We start from the raw sequence: 14,030 nt of genomic DNA on the forward strand, positions 1-14,030 counted from the left end.
TGTGAGGTCTAGGTCTAAAGCTAAGGAGAGTTAGTCTCAAAATTTCTCTCAGAATTGCTTGTGCGTGTGCTGATCTATGGCTTGCAATTTAACTCCTTACGGAAAAACTTCTGCATCACAAATAATTGCAGGTGTTGCTGGCACCCTCCTTGACAATGCCGAGTGGCCAGGAGGAGGAATAAGTAACTCTCCCCATCTCTGTGAGGTCCCTCCAGGGAGTTTTGGCATAGGGGTGGTCTGAGAGAAGCTTTACAAGGTTCCTGCCTATACTTTGCTTTTAGCTGAAGCATATTCTCTCCCTTTCACCCTTTGTGTCAGTAAATATTGATAATAAAATGCATACCTGATGGGGAAAAGAGTAAGGGAAGAATGGTCAACACCAGCTGAGTTTTATAAGTAGCACAAGAGCTTGTGTTGTTTCTTATTTATACTTCATTTTGGAATCTCGTGGTTGAGGTACCTAGCCTGGCAGTCCTGAGAGGACAAATCCAGTACAGGCTTCCCAGTAGCCCACCAAAGACAATTCTTTTCCAATATAACTCTTGGTTTGGGACTTGCTAATTGTACATTTTCCTAGAAAATACAAGGCCACTTGGGAGGCCTTTACTATGTCAGATTTGACTGGATTTGTGATTTTTTCATACAGCCTTCAGAAGAGTATTTTGTATTGAGATCTGTGTAATAGTTATAACATTAATACATGTATTCAGTATCATTATGCTTAATCAGGTGTCATGATTAACTGTCGCTGAGTTACGTTGCTTTTGTACAGCAGAGTTTCTGGTCCCACTTCTTCCACACATCACTTTCATGCTTGTTCTTGCAGTGGGGACCATACATGAGGAATCCAGCAAATTACTCTCTGAGCTGCCCTCCTGAGGAGGGATTATATGGGTATACAGAGACAGAGCCATGGATTCCTGCATTTTTATCTCATTTTTAGTGCCTGCCTCTGTATGTGACAAAACATTTTGTTAGACAGAAGTGACTTTCGTCTCATTTTTTGCCCTGGGTTTAATATGATCTCTTTTGGAACGGACTTGGTTTACTTGCTTCTGTTGTACTGTTCTTTAGATGAATTTGCTGTAGTACTTTCAAAACATTTTTTTCTTCAAAACTTTTGCTTCTCTCAATACATTCTGTATCTTTTGCTGCTTCCATTTCCCCTCTTTTAAGTGATTCAGTTTAATTCATAAGGTCATAGCTTTAACCCATTCAGGTTTGGGTGGGTTGTTTTCCTCTGGGAGGACAGAAGAAATTCAGATTACAGATGTTCATCCATCTTTTCTTCCTGAGTCCAGGCTTTTCTATCCAATTGCATTTCTGAGATCCACAGAAATGAAAACTTTCCTTTGCCTCCCAAGTAAAACAGAAGTGAATACGTTTATAAGAGGCAAGGTCTACAGCACGGTAAAAGCTCGGCATTCCCACTAGGTCTTACAAACGCTTCTGTGCGTACCTGACTTTGCTGTGGGAGCAGGCTGGTGAGCTGGCTGCGTGACAGACGCCGCTCCACGCCTCTCCCTGGGCTGATGGTGCGGCGCTTGGAGCGCTGGGTCCGCTCGTCGCCATCCTTCTCGGGGACTGTTGGTGTGAGATGCTGATGACTCACTGAAGAAAACCAGGACCATCGCACATCTGAGCGTGTTCCTTGCAAATGCGTGGTCCTGAGGTGAAAGTGAAAAATAAACAGAAGATAAACAAGGCCTTTCCTCCCTCTGCCTTTCCATGTCTCTTCTAAGATACAACCTGATGGTGTGACCCGTTGTATTTTACTGTCATGTTGTAATTCTGTGTGGTGGTTTCTTGGGACCTTCTCGTCTCGCTTCTCTTGTACCCTGTGAGTGACTTCAGCGGAGACGCCGTCCCTCTCTCCCCCGTGTTTCTGCCCGGGCAGGGAGAGGACGGTGTCTGCAGTCCGTGTTCTCCTGTCGTTACCTGCAGCGTTCGTGACATTTTAAGATCATGAGCGGTGCTTTCAGAACAGGTGCGGGCTCCCCGGGTGCCATCAGCCTCGCCTGCCTCTTGCGGCGGCCGGTAAGCGGGCGTCGGGCGGGTGTCGGCTCCGGACCGCTGAGCCTGGGCAAGCCGCTGGGCTCTCCCCAGAGGAGGGCTGGCGACCGCGGCTGCCGAGGAGCCGCCGAGCCCGCCCGGGCAGGGGCGCGGGGGGCGCCGCCGCGCGCTGCCCGCCGCCGTGCTGCCTCCTTTTCCGTGGGCAACACCACCACCTCCCGGCCGCGCGGGGCGCCTGCTGCCTGCCCGCTTCCCTGCCTGCCCGCTTCTCTGCCTGCCCGCTTCTCTGCCTGCCCACGCTCCCTGCCTGCCCGCCCGTCCTGCCTGCCCGCCCCCCTGCCTGCCCGCCCGTCCTGCCCGCCGAACCCTGCCGCAACCCAGGCGGGACCCCAGCGCTGTTGCCCGTCAGAGGCTCTGTCAGGGCTGGTGCTGGGTGAGCTCGACCTCCCAGCTGCGACCCAGAGGTTTGGGGCAAGAAGGAGGGAGAATGGGCAAGCGGTGAAACGAGGGAAGGAGCAATATGTATTTTAAATAAGAATGTGATCTGCAAGTATTTGAAGAATGTTTATAATCCTGGGAAATTTTCTTTTAATTTTAATAAGCATTGATCTACCATAAAATCCGTGTGGTGTGGTCCCTCTTCTGTGGTCGGTGCCCAGGACTTTTTGAAGCAGGTTTCCGCAGATAGGCTCACATCTACAAAACCAGCGTTTGCTTTCCGTCGCTGCTGGTTGAAACGCTACCTGTTGGGCTGACATCCCCGTCAGTCCGCCTGCTGCTGTAACGAAATGCAGAGGCAGGGCGAACTCGGTGTTTGCACAGCGCTCGCTGGTGGGACCCGGAGGGTATTACAATATAAATGCGAAACGGTTGTTATTACTGGAAAGCAAATACAAAAGTCTTGTGAGCACAAGTGAAATATATTTGCCTTTTTTTTTTTTCATTTTAATATTTTCAGGAAGGTTTTTTGTTGAAGTATTTACATGGTTTTAGTTTCTCCAATCACTGTGAAACTCTGTTCTCTGAAGATCTTTTAAGACTTCTCTCCCTAAACTTCTGATAAATTAAAATACCTCCCAAGACCTTACAGAACACAGTCTTGTAGGCTTTAAAAAAAGTTTTTGCTTTACACAGAGAGGATTTTGAGTTATATGTATTTGGAAATGAAACGAGCCAGAACGTGGTTTGCTTCATTATAAAGCTGTTTTGTGCAAATTTGCCCAGGCAAACTGTGCCCACTGAGAAACGTTGTGAAGTCCAAGGCCATTCCTGCCGCGCTCGCCAGGACACGGCCGAGTTCGGAGTGCACAGAGCGGCTGATGTGCCCGGTGGCACTGTTTCTGGAGAGCTGTACCAGACTGGGTTTTGTCAAGAGTCAACGGCGACAGTCAACAACTTACCCTCACCCTCGTGAGGTTTCCGTAAGGAGGCGAGTGAAGCTGCTGGACCTCAGACCGAGGCGCTGTTGGATGGAAATAGGAAAGCATCAGCCCTGTGTGGTTAGTCCCGCTGCTGTCAGGTGTTGCACCACGAAGCTCTCTGAGGAGCTATTTTGAACAAAGCTGATCCTCACTGCACGATGAATGGCTTTATGAAGGCTGTGCTTAGTGCTCCTGCTTGGGTAACAACCAAATACGCAGCCGTGTCTGCGCTGAGCCCGTCCCGTGTTCAAGGCCTGTTGCTATCTAAAATTATCGCTGCTTCAGAGCAGCCCGTCAGCTTTTCCAAGTCAAAACGCGTACTTACGTGGAAAGGAGTTAAATAGAATGTTGGTCTTCAGATTCTTGGGGGGGGGGGGGGGGGGGATATAAAGAAAGGAAAATATTTTACTAGATTCCCTCTCTCTTAGTATGGAAACAAAAATGCCTTCTAAAATTCATATAGACAGATACTTTGCAGTTCTAAGCTACGCAGTGTTTTGACAGATTGAATTATTTAAACTTAATGGTATTTGTTTACTGCAGATTTCAGCTTTTTAAAATGCTTCTTACTTTCAGAAGTTATTTGGTAAAATAAACTTGAAGGATTTACCAGACAGGAAATGCAATTTTAAAATGTAGGTATTTAAGAGAAGTTGATTGTGGTTTTTACTGCTTCTATTATTATGCGCAGCCCTGTGAAATCCATCAAACGTAAAAAAGAACAAATAATTTACCTATTTTGAACTTGTTACTTAATTATGAATACTAACAGATTTGTGCTTGTTGATTGTTCCAGTGTTATCATTAAATTGTTCTGCACATATAAAATTCACACTGATATATATCTCTGCCCAAATTTGAAATGCAGGAATGAGTGGTTGCCAGCAGCTCCTTGCCAGTATAAGCACCTTTAACACATGGTTTAAGGAGCCCTGTTTAAAATATGGCCCCTAGTGTTAGTGCCAATACCAGCTCTTTGTTTAGCATGGCAGTAAGTTAATTCTCAGCAATTGCTATATGATCATAATTCATTTGGCATTACCCTTGGCTAAAAGAAAGTATATGTGCAACCTTAATCCCACTGGAGAATTGTCCCTGATTGACTGCTGCACCGGTACAGAGATCCAGTGAGGCCAGCTGTACTCCAGTGCACCCTGCATTATATGTGATTGAAAGGCCTAGCAGCAAAAGCTGTACAAAACAGATTATTTCATTGTCAGGACAAGGAACTCCTGGAGGGAAAAGAGCTACTGATGTCAGGTTATTTCATTTTCTGGGCAATGTGACTGTTACTGCATCACCACAAACACTTTGTGTGGTTTTCCACCTTTCCTGAAGAATGAGAGGGAGAAGAGTAGCAACGTGTCATGACGAAGTTGGTTTCTTAGAGAATTTTATGATGTTAATTATCCTTATCTGTAATAGAGAGCACAGACAATAATGTTGCCGCAGGTGACATGAAGTGAGTGATCTTGTGAAAGAGAAATCTGTTGTGGCCAGGGCTCTTTAGGAGGTTTAAAATTTGAGTGCTTCTGCAAACAGAATTACTGTGGACATTCATAGGAACCCGGCGTGGGTGAGGACTACAGGGTCAGATCTCCTAGTAAGTAAATATTGTGCAAAAATTGTTAAAATGCTGCAGCTTTCAGAGCACTTTACTGTCTTGCACCAGTCGGTGACATTTACACCTTTGCTGGGAAACTGTTATAACACTGGTGAGGGCAAGGAGGGCCTTGATGTGACAGCCTTTGAAACTGGCTTTGTGAATGAGGACACGGTATGAAGTGACCTGATAGTCACATGCTGAAATACACCAGTCGCTTCTATGTTGTATCGATCTTCCTCCTCCCTGGAGAAGAACATTTGCTATTAAAAATGCCAATATATGATTGAAATGACAAGAAGATTGCCTTTGATTTAAAGACTGTGTGCATGAATTGCATAGCAGTAAAAATGTTTCAGCCCTAACAAGATCTGACACAGGAATCTTCAAAAGCCCCAATTCCAGCAGTGCTCGGAGTTGCTTCCTTGGCTGTTTTGTTGCTGAATCATTTTGACAGCGTGAGGAACAGTGTCTAAACACTACTATATGGCAGAGAGCCAAACTGCTAAGCTATATGAGCCACTTCAGTAGTCTGAGTAATGCAAAGGCAGAGCAGCCTGAAAAGCAACTGTAAATTTATGATCAATTGTAAGTGTAAAGGTACATCTTGAGACATCTGCAGTTCTTAGTGATTTGTAAAAGGAGGTAACTTCTGATGCTACAACAAAATGCTGTTACTATTGCTGCTGGGAGGCTGGGACTGCAAGGTGCAATTTTCCTGCCTCTTGTATACTTTTATAATGGTTCTCAAGGCAATGTGTTTGTCTTCTGTGGGTGTTACAGGAGGAACGGGTACAGGTTTGAAAGACGCAAAGTGTGGAGTTGTTAATTTTTTGGGGTTGCAGTTTCCTCCCGTACTTGTAGTAATAGCAGTTTGTTTGGGGTTGCATTTGAGGAGAGAACAAGATTTGGGCACAGGTCACACAGTATGTCTCTAATTTAGAGCAGGTCAAATTCTAGTCAAACGACGCAACAGCAGGGGGGATTGCACTGGGGTTACGGTATATTCTGAGTTCTGGAGGGTGCGTGTGTGTGTTTGGGTGTATCAGCATGCTTATCGATGCCAGGCCTGTCTGTACGTAGCACAGACCTGATAGCAGCTCAGGTTTTCCAAGGCAGGTGAGGAAAGTTTAGTGCAAATAAATCATTGTGGCTGCTCCTGTGGTAAGACCACTGCTTGGCGTCTCTCAGTGTGAGCAAATGCCAGTGTCTAAGCAGTCAAAGGCCCTGAGCATCGGGTGCGAGGGCTGGGCCGATGCCGATGGGACACAGCGCTGCTGAAGCAGAGTGAGAACAAGGCTGAGGCTGGCATACCACCAAACACTTTATATCGGTGCAGGTCAACTGGAAAAAGACCTTTTGCTGGTACCACTTTTTTTCCAGTTGAGGACCTGGTTTAAGCTGTGCTGGCAGACCTCTTTCACTGGGATTAACTGCGTGTCTATTAAGAGGTTTGGTAACTCAGCTTTACTAATACCACTGTAGAGCAATCATTTTAAAGCCAGGGCTCTCAGCTAGTGGCATCCTTCTGCTCCTCAGCGCTGGCTGCCTGCTTTTAAGTGTTGTTGATGGGAGGGTATTGCAAGCCAGAAGCCTGTCTTTGGGTATGTCTTCTGCTACTTGCTTTCATGCCTTGTAAAGCTACCTGAACTGTTTTTAGATGGGCAGCATTGTAACGAAAGCAGACTGGCCGTGATATCTCCGAGATCTTACAATCTAATTTATCTTTGTTACCTGGGTAAATTAGCCCCCACAGAGCTCTGCGTTGTCATGTCTGATCATTTATTGATTCCTGCCTAGTGAAAATCTCCCTCTACAGGTCTGTATTGTAGAAGGTACATGCACTTCGGTAGGCTGGCCAATTTGATGAGAAGGCAGAAGTCCCTGCAAATAGCAGTTCAGAAGAAGGAGCTATTAACAGGGTGAAAGTACACAAGGAATTTGGATTTTGCAAATCCAAATCTCCGTCTTTCATGTTTCATATCTGTCTATATTTAAAATGCAGGCAGGAGAGATTGTGTGTGTGTGTGTTACCTGTAAAATACACATTGGAGACAAAGATCAAATTTGCACTGCAGTGCTGATGGTTAAATTGTGAATTTGCAGCCCATTACTTCGTAAGCTATTTCAAAGTGTGTTAGCACTCACTTGCTAGAAATTCCCCTTCAATTCCTGCACACAAGCAGCTCTGCGACTCTGGTGTGTTGCCCTCCGCCTGGTCTCATTCCCTGAGCTCATTCCCTCAGCTGCTCATCTTCTTTCCCCACCATGGCTCCAGGAGCCCGTGGCATTTTCTCTCTCCGTGGAAGGTTATCTTCTGTCACTCTCCCAACACCACAAGTGTCTGTCAACACCTTGCAGTGCAGCTGCGGGTCTGGGTCATTACTCCCTTTTGTGAAAGAATTTATTAATAGATTTGCTGTTAATTTTGCTTCAGGGCCTGGTGTCAGGGACAAGAACGTGTCAGAGTTGTTAATTTTAATAGGCTTTTGATAAATCTATGATCAGATTCCCATATGGTTTTGTTTACACAGATATGGACACTCATGCAACAGAGGTACAGCATGCTTCCTAAGTTCAAAAGCAACATACAAAACCCAGCAATTAGTATTTATATGGGACTCATCTCTGAAATAGCGACATTTGGTATAAATGAGCAAACATGCTGAACAGCCTTCTGTAGATAACACTTAGTAAAGGAGACAGAGGAGGGATGAAGAAATGGTTGGAATGTCCTATCAGCCCAAACACTGTGATAAATAACCCACGCTGTTGTCAGAAAAAGGCAGAGGATGAGAGATTTTGAACCCTTTAAATTTACAAATATTCTGTCGTTTTTGTTGTTTTGTCATCCTGAAATGTTCACACGCAACTTAGCTCCGTGTACTGCTTTCCACCTTCCTACCAAGCATCATTCTTACTTCACACAGAGTATTATATTTTCAAATTTTTTATTACAAGAAAAGTAAAGTGCAAATGCAAGCACTCAAAAGTTACAATGAACAATAAGGCTCCTTAGAAACTTTGGCTGCTTTGATCAAAAAGGGGTAACACTCCTGCTGCTAATGATTGTTAATAATTCCCAAACAAGATTTAAAGTGGATATAATGTAAAGGAAAATTGCTATTGCTAGAAGCTCTAAGCTGTTGTAGCTTTGATGATGTTCCTTGCTGACACTGAGTGGTGCAATTACCACATGCTGATGGAGAAGAACTGCAATTACCACATTTTCTCAGATTTTTTTTTTTTTTAGTTGGCATTGGTATTTATTTATGTGCTTATTGTAGGCAAATTCTATAAAGTGTTTCCCCAATATTTGTAACACAATACTAGGGAGGGACCTAGATACTTCTTTCTATTTTTTTTTCCCTACCATAAAAATTGGTGCTTTGCATTACAAACCTGCTATTAGCAGGAGTCTGTACTTTCAACCTAGCTGAAATCACTGTGGGAGTTGGGGGCAGAGGGGTGCTTCTGTGTAAGAAAAATAATAGCACGGACTGCTGGAGGTCTTCAGAAATTTTGTATTAAATCATTTTGCCCTTTATCATGGGTGATGTTCATTTGTTTGTTTTTGCAAGCCTAGTGGTAAAAGTGTGGATAATTAATTAACCTTTTTGGCCTAGATTTACCAAGGAACCAGTGCTGTTTGGGGAGGGACCAAAGCACATTCTTTCCATTTAATAGCATGATTGCTGTGATTGGCAGGGTAGAAAGCAGCTTGAGTGGCTGCTCATACACCTATGCATGTATTCTTATGTCATTTTGACTGCTTGTGATTTTTTTTTTCCAATCTTGTTTTTCTGATAGAAGTATTTAAAGATTGGTCGAGTTCAGGAGCAAATTGTTTGGAAAATTTTGTGCTAAAATGAGTTCATTTGTTTTCAAGAACAAAGTGACAGGAAAGAGAACGTATTTTTGCCTTGCATCAAAAGACTGTCTGGACCTTGAGTTTGGAGGTGACTGACAACAGAGGCTAGGCACGTAGCTTGTTTGCCCATAGAGTGTGTCATGGAGTGTGCAGGTAAGGTCTAGGAAGGAGCTGAACATTTCACATTTTTCATATTCCTTTTGTAAAATAAAAAAAAAAAAACCCAAACCCTGCTATGCAAAAGCATTTAATATATTTTTTTAAATCATTAAAATATGTTCAGAGAATATTAGGGTTACACTAATGCTAGACAAAGACAGGAAATAACCAAACAATCTTATGTCTCATCCTGAAGACATGTGTATATGACAAATTCTTCCATAACATGATCAGACAGTATTTTTTAATTTTTTTTAAGACCTTACTTTCTTCAGTGTTAGTATTTGTCAGTGCAATGGCAGGCTGTGAGCAATCTGAGACCCAAAGCATCCCACTTTTATCGGCTGTAGTTGCTGGATGGCATCCAGTGATCAGGGCTCAGCTTAGCAACTCCCATGAGAAAGGACAGACTTTAGTCCTTGGTCACTGATGCCGCACCTGGGTAGCACGAGACATCCCCTGCCAAATCACTGTGGAGCTCCACTCATCAGTGCTTGCCAGCTCTGCCATCTTAGGACACTGAGCAAAAAATGCAGTTGTCTTATCAGGCCTAAAAAGAAACGCAAAGATGCACGTTTGCTGCAGTTTCAGAAATACTCTTGTATTTTTTTTTTATGTACATATATGTGTCTGTACATATGTGTGCCTTGTCAGGGACATGCCCAGTCCACAGGACGACAAGCAGACCCCAGTGGTCCTGGCTCCTTTGCCCAGAACCAGCAGCACAGTCTCCACTCCAGGGAGCAGATCTTTAGAAATTGCTGGAGCAGAGTACGTCGTTCTGTCTGCCTTTGCCATTTCACACAGCGTGTGAAAGATGGACGAATCTGATTATAGATGGCTCTACATTTTCCATGTAAGTCCTGGATTTTCTGGAAAAGGTAGAACAACTTAGGTTGAGTAGAAAAGGTATCAAATACAGTGGTGGTGACTCACCTCATTAACTGCATCTTGCCGATGGCCTCACACCTTGTGAACTTTTTTTTTAATTTATCTTTCCATGGCTGGTCACTCATTTGTCATGTTGACAGGCAATGGCCTTCTGAGAACACTAGCTACTATTATGGGATCACTGAGGCCGAACAGAAAACGGAGAAAATAGCAAGAAATATAAAACTGCTAGTCTGTCTCTAAACCAGGTAGCTGGATAAATGGTCATTGTGAATCTGCACATATAAATACAGCTATTCTGTTGGTATTAAGCAACTTAATCTACTTCAGCTTCAAAGAAGAGCCTAAAGCAAAAAGATATATTTCATTATAGGTGAGGAGGAAATAGATGTTCACAGGCTGTTGACTACCCTTGAACTGAGCATACTGACTCGGAGAAAATGTAGATGTATGGAGAGAAGCATAGAGGAGAGGGGAGCCATTCCTCTACCTGGATCCAGCAACACTTTCTGTTATGAAAACATGCCCAACTATTTGTTTTCAGAAGATCTCAAATGCCCTGTTAGTGTCTAGTGGAAATGTGTCAGGGTCAAGGGTTTCCCTCGGGTGCCCTCTGAAAGAGCTTGTGAAATGTGGAATCTGAAAATCAGCCAGAAAAAATCTTTTGGGGAAGGTGAGTTACGTGAGGACTGTCCGTTGGGCTTAACCTACAGGAGAGGTTAAGATGAAGTTTTCTGGAAAACTTCCTGATAAAGGAATCTGTGTCTTGGTCTGACAGAGGAGAGTCTCATAAAGGATTCACTCAAGTCTTCACCATGTCTTATAAGGATAAATCTGAATTTTCTCATTTGAGGAAGGGCATTAGTAGTATTTCTAGGTGAGTGAAAGTAGCTTGCAGTGATGGAAATAGCCGCAAGCAGAGGCAAAGCCAATGTGTGAGGGTAACCCTAAAAATTGAAGGTGTTGTGGGAGATGGCAGTAAAGAGTTTTCATTATGATTGAATATTAATTAGTGACATGGCTATTAATGATGACAGTAATTAACAGAGGAAGGAAAGACTTGTCATTGTCCCGAGGGTGAGTAATCAGTCTTGGCAGGTGATAAATAATGGTTCAGCAAACTCAGCAGAAAGATAATCTGTCTGCCTCAGGACAACTGGAGAACAGCTATAAAATCTTCCAGGCTCTTGGCAACATTCAGGAATGACTTCATGTTTTTAACAGAGACAAATTAAAATCCCTGATCTCAAGTGCTGCTTGTATTCCAGAATGGCTGATCGCAGGAGTTCTGGTTGAGTCAGTGCCTTCAGATTACTTGTCCCTTTAAACCTTTCTCTTTTAATCTTAATAAGAGGGGAAAGAAAGACTGGGGAACCAGCTTTCAGCATTACTTGAATTTTTCATTGTAGTTTGATGAAAACTGAATAGATTCCTCAAAAGAGGCGTAGAGCTGGGGACATGATTGTTCTATGTAAAAATGGAGTGGGACTTAATCCTGCATTAAGTATTCCTGTATATCTGGAAAGTGATCATGCAGAATGCTCTTCACCTCCCTTGAGCAAAGCAATGCACTACTCTAGATGATGTTCAGAAATCAGCTGTCATGTCACTTAGCAATAAGATGCCTAAGAGATCACTGCAAGCCTGTAATCTGAGACCAACATCAGGAAAAACAGTGGACTTTTTAGTTTGCAGGATGAACAGAAAAAACAAGAAAGATTCTGGTTTAGCTTGAACAAAAACAGCATTTTGTGAGGTTTTGGTTTTTTTCTAACAATACAGAAGCACTTCAGTTTGAGTCTTCTTGAAATGGTTTTCTAACCTCAAATGTTTTGTTCTGTCTTTAGGATATTTTTGTTTTGTAAAAGGCAAAAGGAAACATCCGTGTTTATAAAATAGAATATTTTATTAACAAACTTGTCAAAACAACAGTTACTGGCTCTGAACATTTTGCCCATATGTTATTCAGCTAGCACTGTTCACTAGGTGTGTTCTCATCTAGCCAGGTAGTTTTGGACCCCTCAGACATCTTTTTCTGAATAAATTTACTATTCACAAAAAAATGATGTGACTTTAGGATGCACATGGCAAGCTGGTTTCAGTAGAGACAAGAAAGTGCTGGCACCATTGCCAGAGGCATTGGTTAGATGTTCTGCAAGGCACTGCCTGCAGTTCTGGTGACCCCAGTGCAAAGAAATGGAATTTAAATTTGAAGAGCTGCTGAATGGTAAAGTAGAGGGAGAGGCCATCTTAAGAGGAAATTAAAAGAGTTTGGTTGGTTTAGTGAAATGGAGGTAGGGAGGCAATGTGTCAGCCCTCTGTAGAAACATTCAGGAGGAACTATCAAGGAAGAAGAATAATTCTTTCCATTAAATGATAATATGATATCAAATGCACATAAATTGCATATGAATAAACTTAGGCTGGGAAGTTACAAAAAGAGTTCTATCTATTAAAAAAAAAGGGGGTGGTGGTGTCTGGAATAACACTCCAAATAGGACAGTGACAACTTAATACCATACCTCCCAACTCTTAGGTGGAGTTGGGGAGGTATGGAGAGTGACTGTAGAGCTGAGAATACAAGCTTGTGAGATCAGTCCTTTAGTATCTGGTTCGTTGATACCTAGAAGGCAGATTGAGACCAATGCCCAGCTGGTGCTTGTTGGTTACATCTGTTTCCCCAGTATTTAAGCAAAGGCAGATGCTTCCCTGATCTTCAGGAGCTCTGCTGATTGCTTGTGGAGGATAAGTAAGTTGTTTGACTCCCCTTGGGCGGGGGAAGAAAGAGGTCAGGTCCATATTCGTGCTTGCCACTGAAGCCTGACTGAAGATGGTTTACTGGTGCTCCTTGGAGAGTCGTGGGTCAACTTGCGTTGTCGGGGGGAGTGGGAGCTGCTGTCCCCTTCTGTGTGGGGTAGAGCCCACATTTCTAGCAAGAATTTCACCTGCATGGGAGAGTCACTCAGAACTGAAGATATTGCAGGGACCTGGGACGCTAGCAGTGCCTGTTGTCTCTCTGTGGCACATCATACTTGTGACTCCTGGCCCTCGTTGTATTTACGGTTTCTTGAGGGGATGTTCTGGGCCTGTGGAAAACAAAATGTTCTTCAGACCTTTTCTGGAACAGGCATCGTGTGGGTTATGCTGTTTCTTGAAGTGCTCACCATGTCAGAAGTGCTCCATGCAAATAAGATCCTTTGGGGTTTGTTCAGTAAGCCTGAACAATACAGTTGATCAGTTCCTTTTTGTATGCTATCTTCAACTGATGTATCACAAAGCATAGCACTGTTACCGGGTCTATTAGCCTACAGTATGTGAATGCAAATATTTCTCAACAAATCGTATGCTCAGAAGGGCTTGGTGTTCTGTCTGCATCCAGACATGGCATCATGAGGTTGTGCTGCAAGCTGCCATAACTTGGCATGGGCTTGCTAAATTGCCTCCAAGTGCCTTTGCTGAATGACTTTGGACAAGTCATGTTAGCTGACTTGTACACACCATAATGTTTCATTTTAAGCTTAACTTTCTGAGCATGGGGTTTAACTAAATTTTGCTGCCCTGTCATGTTGTATTTTAATAAAAGGCCTTAGATTCTACTGAACAGCACCAAGTTTTCCACTTCTGTGATTTCCATGCAGCAACAGAGAGTTTGTATACGTGCAGAGGGTCAATCCTAGAGATCTTTACGCTGTTTATAAGATAGCAACAAGCTCTGTACTACTTGATGGGCCCTGAAAACCTAATAAACTACCTGATGGGCCTTAAAGACTCACTTCTTTGCTCCTGGCCACCACACTGCTGGTGTGATCACTAGCAGGTGACAGCTCAACAGTGGCTCGGTTACAGGCACACTGAATTCCACTTCCTTCTCCAAGACATTGCTTGTCTTTGACATAAGTGAAACTTTCCTCTGTCTTTTTTTGACTGATAACTCAGTTATGTGCTTTTAGATTATTGCATTTGACGTAACAGATGCAAGGTGCCAGTAAATGCTCCTTCATCTCCTTGCTAGCTAGTGGTCGCAGAAACGTAACTGCCTGTATGCTGAGGTGAGAGAGAAGCAATTGGGAGA

At 43.4% G+C, this 14,030-nt stretch overlaps 1 protein-coding gene across 5 annotated transcripts in view; it reads left to right on the top strand.

Moving 5' to 3' along the window:
• RGS6 (regulator of G protein signaling 6) overlaps positions 1–14,030 on the top strand; it is a gene marked incomplete at its 3' end in the record, with an annotated part of 267,826 nt that overhangs the window by 181,363 nt on the left and 72,433 nt on the right. The gene's annotated exons all lie outside the window — the stretch shown is intronic.

This window comes from Platalea leucorodia, assembly GCF_965183815.1.
Source record: "Platalea leucorodia genome assembly, chromosome: 7".
NCBI lineage: Eukaryota > Metazoa > Chordata > Aves > Pelecaniformes > Threskiornithidae > Platalea > Platalea leucorodia.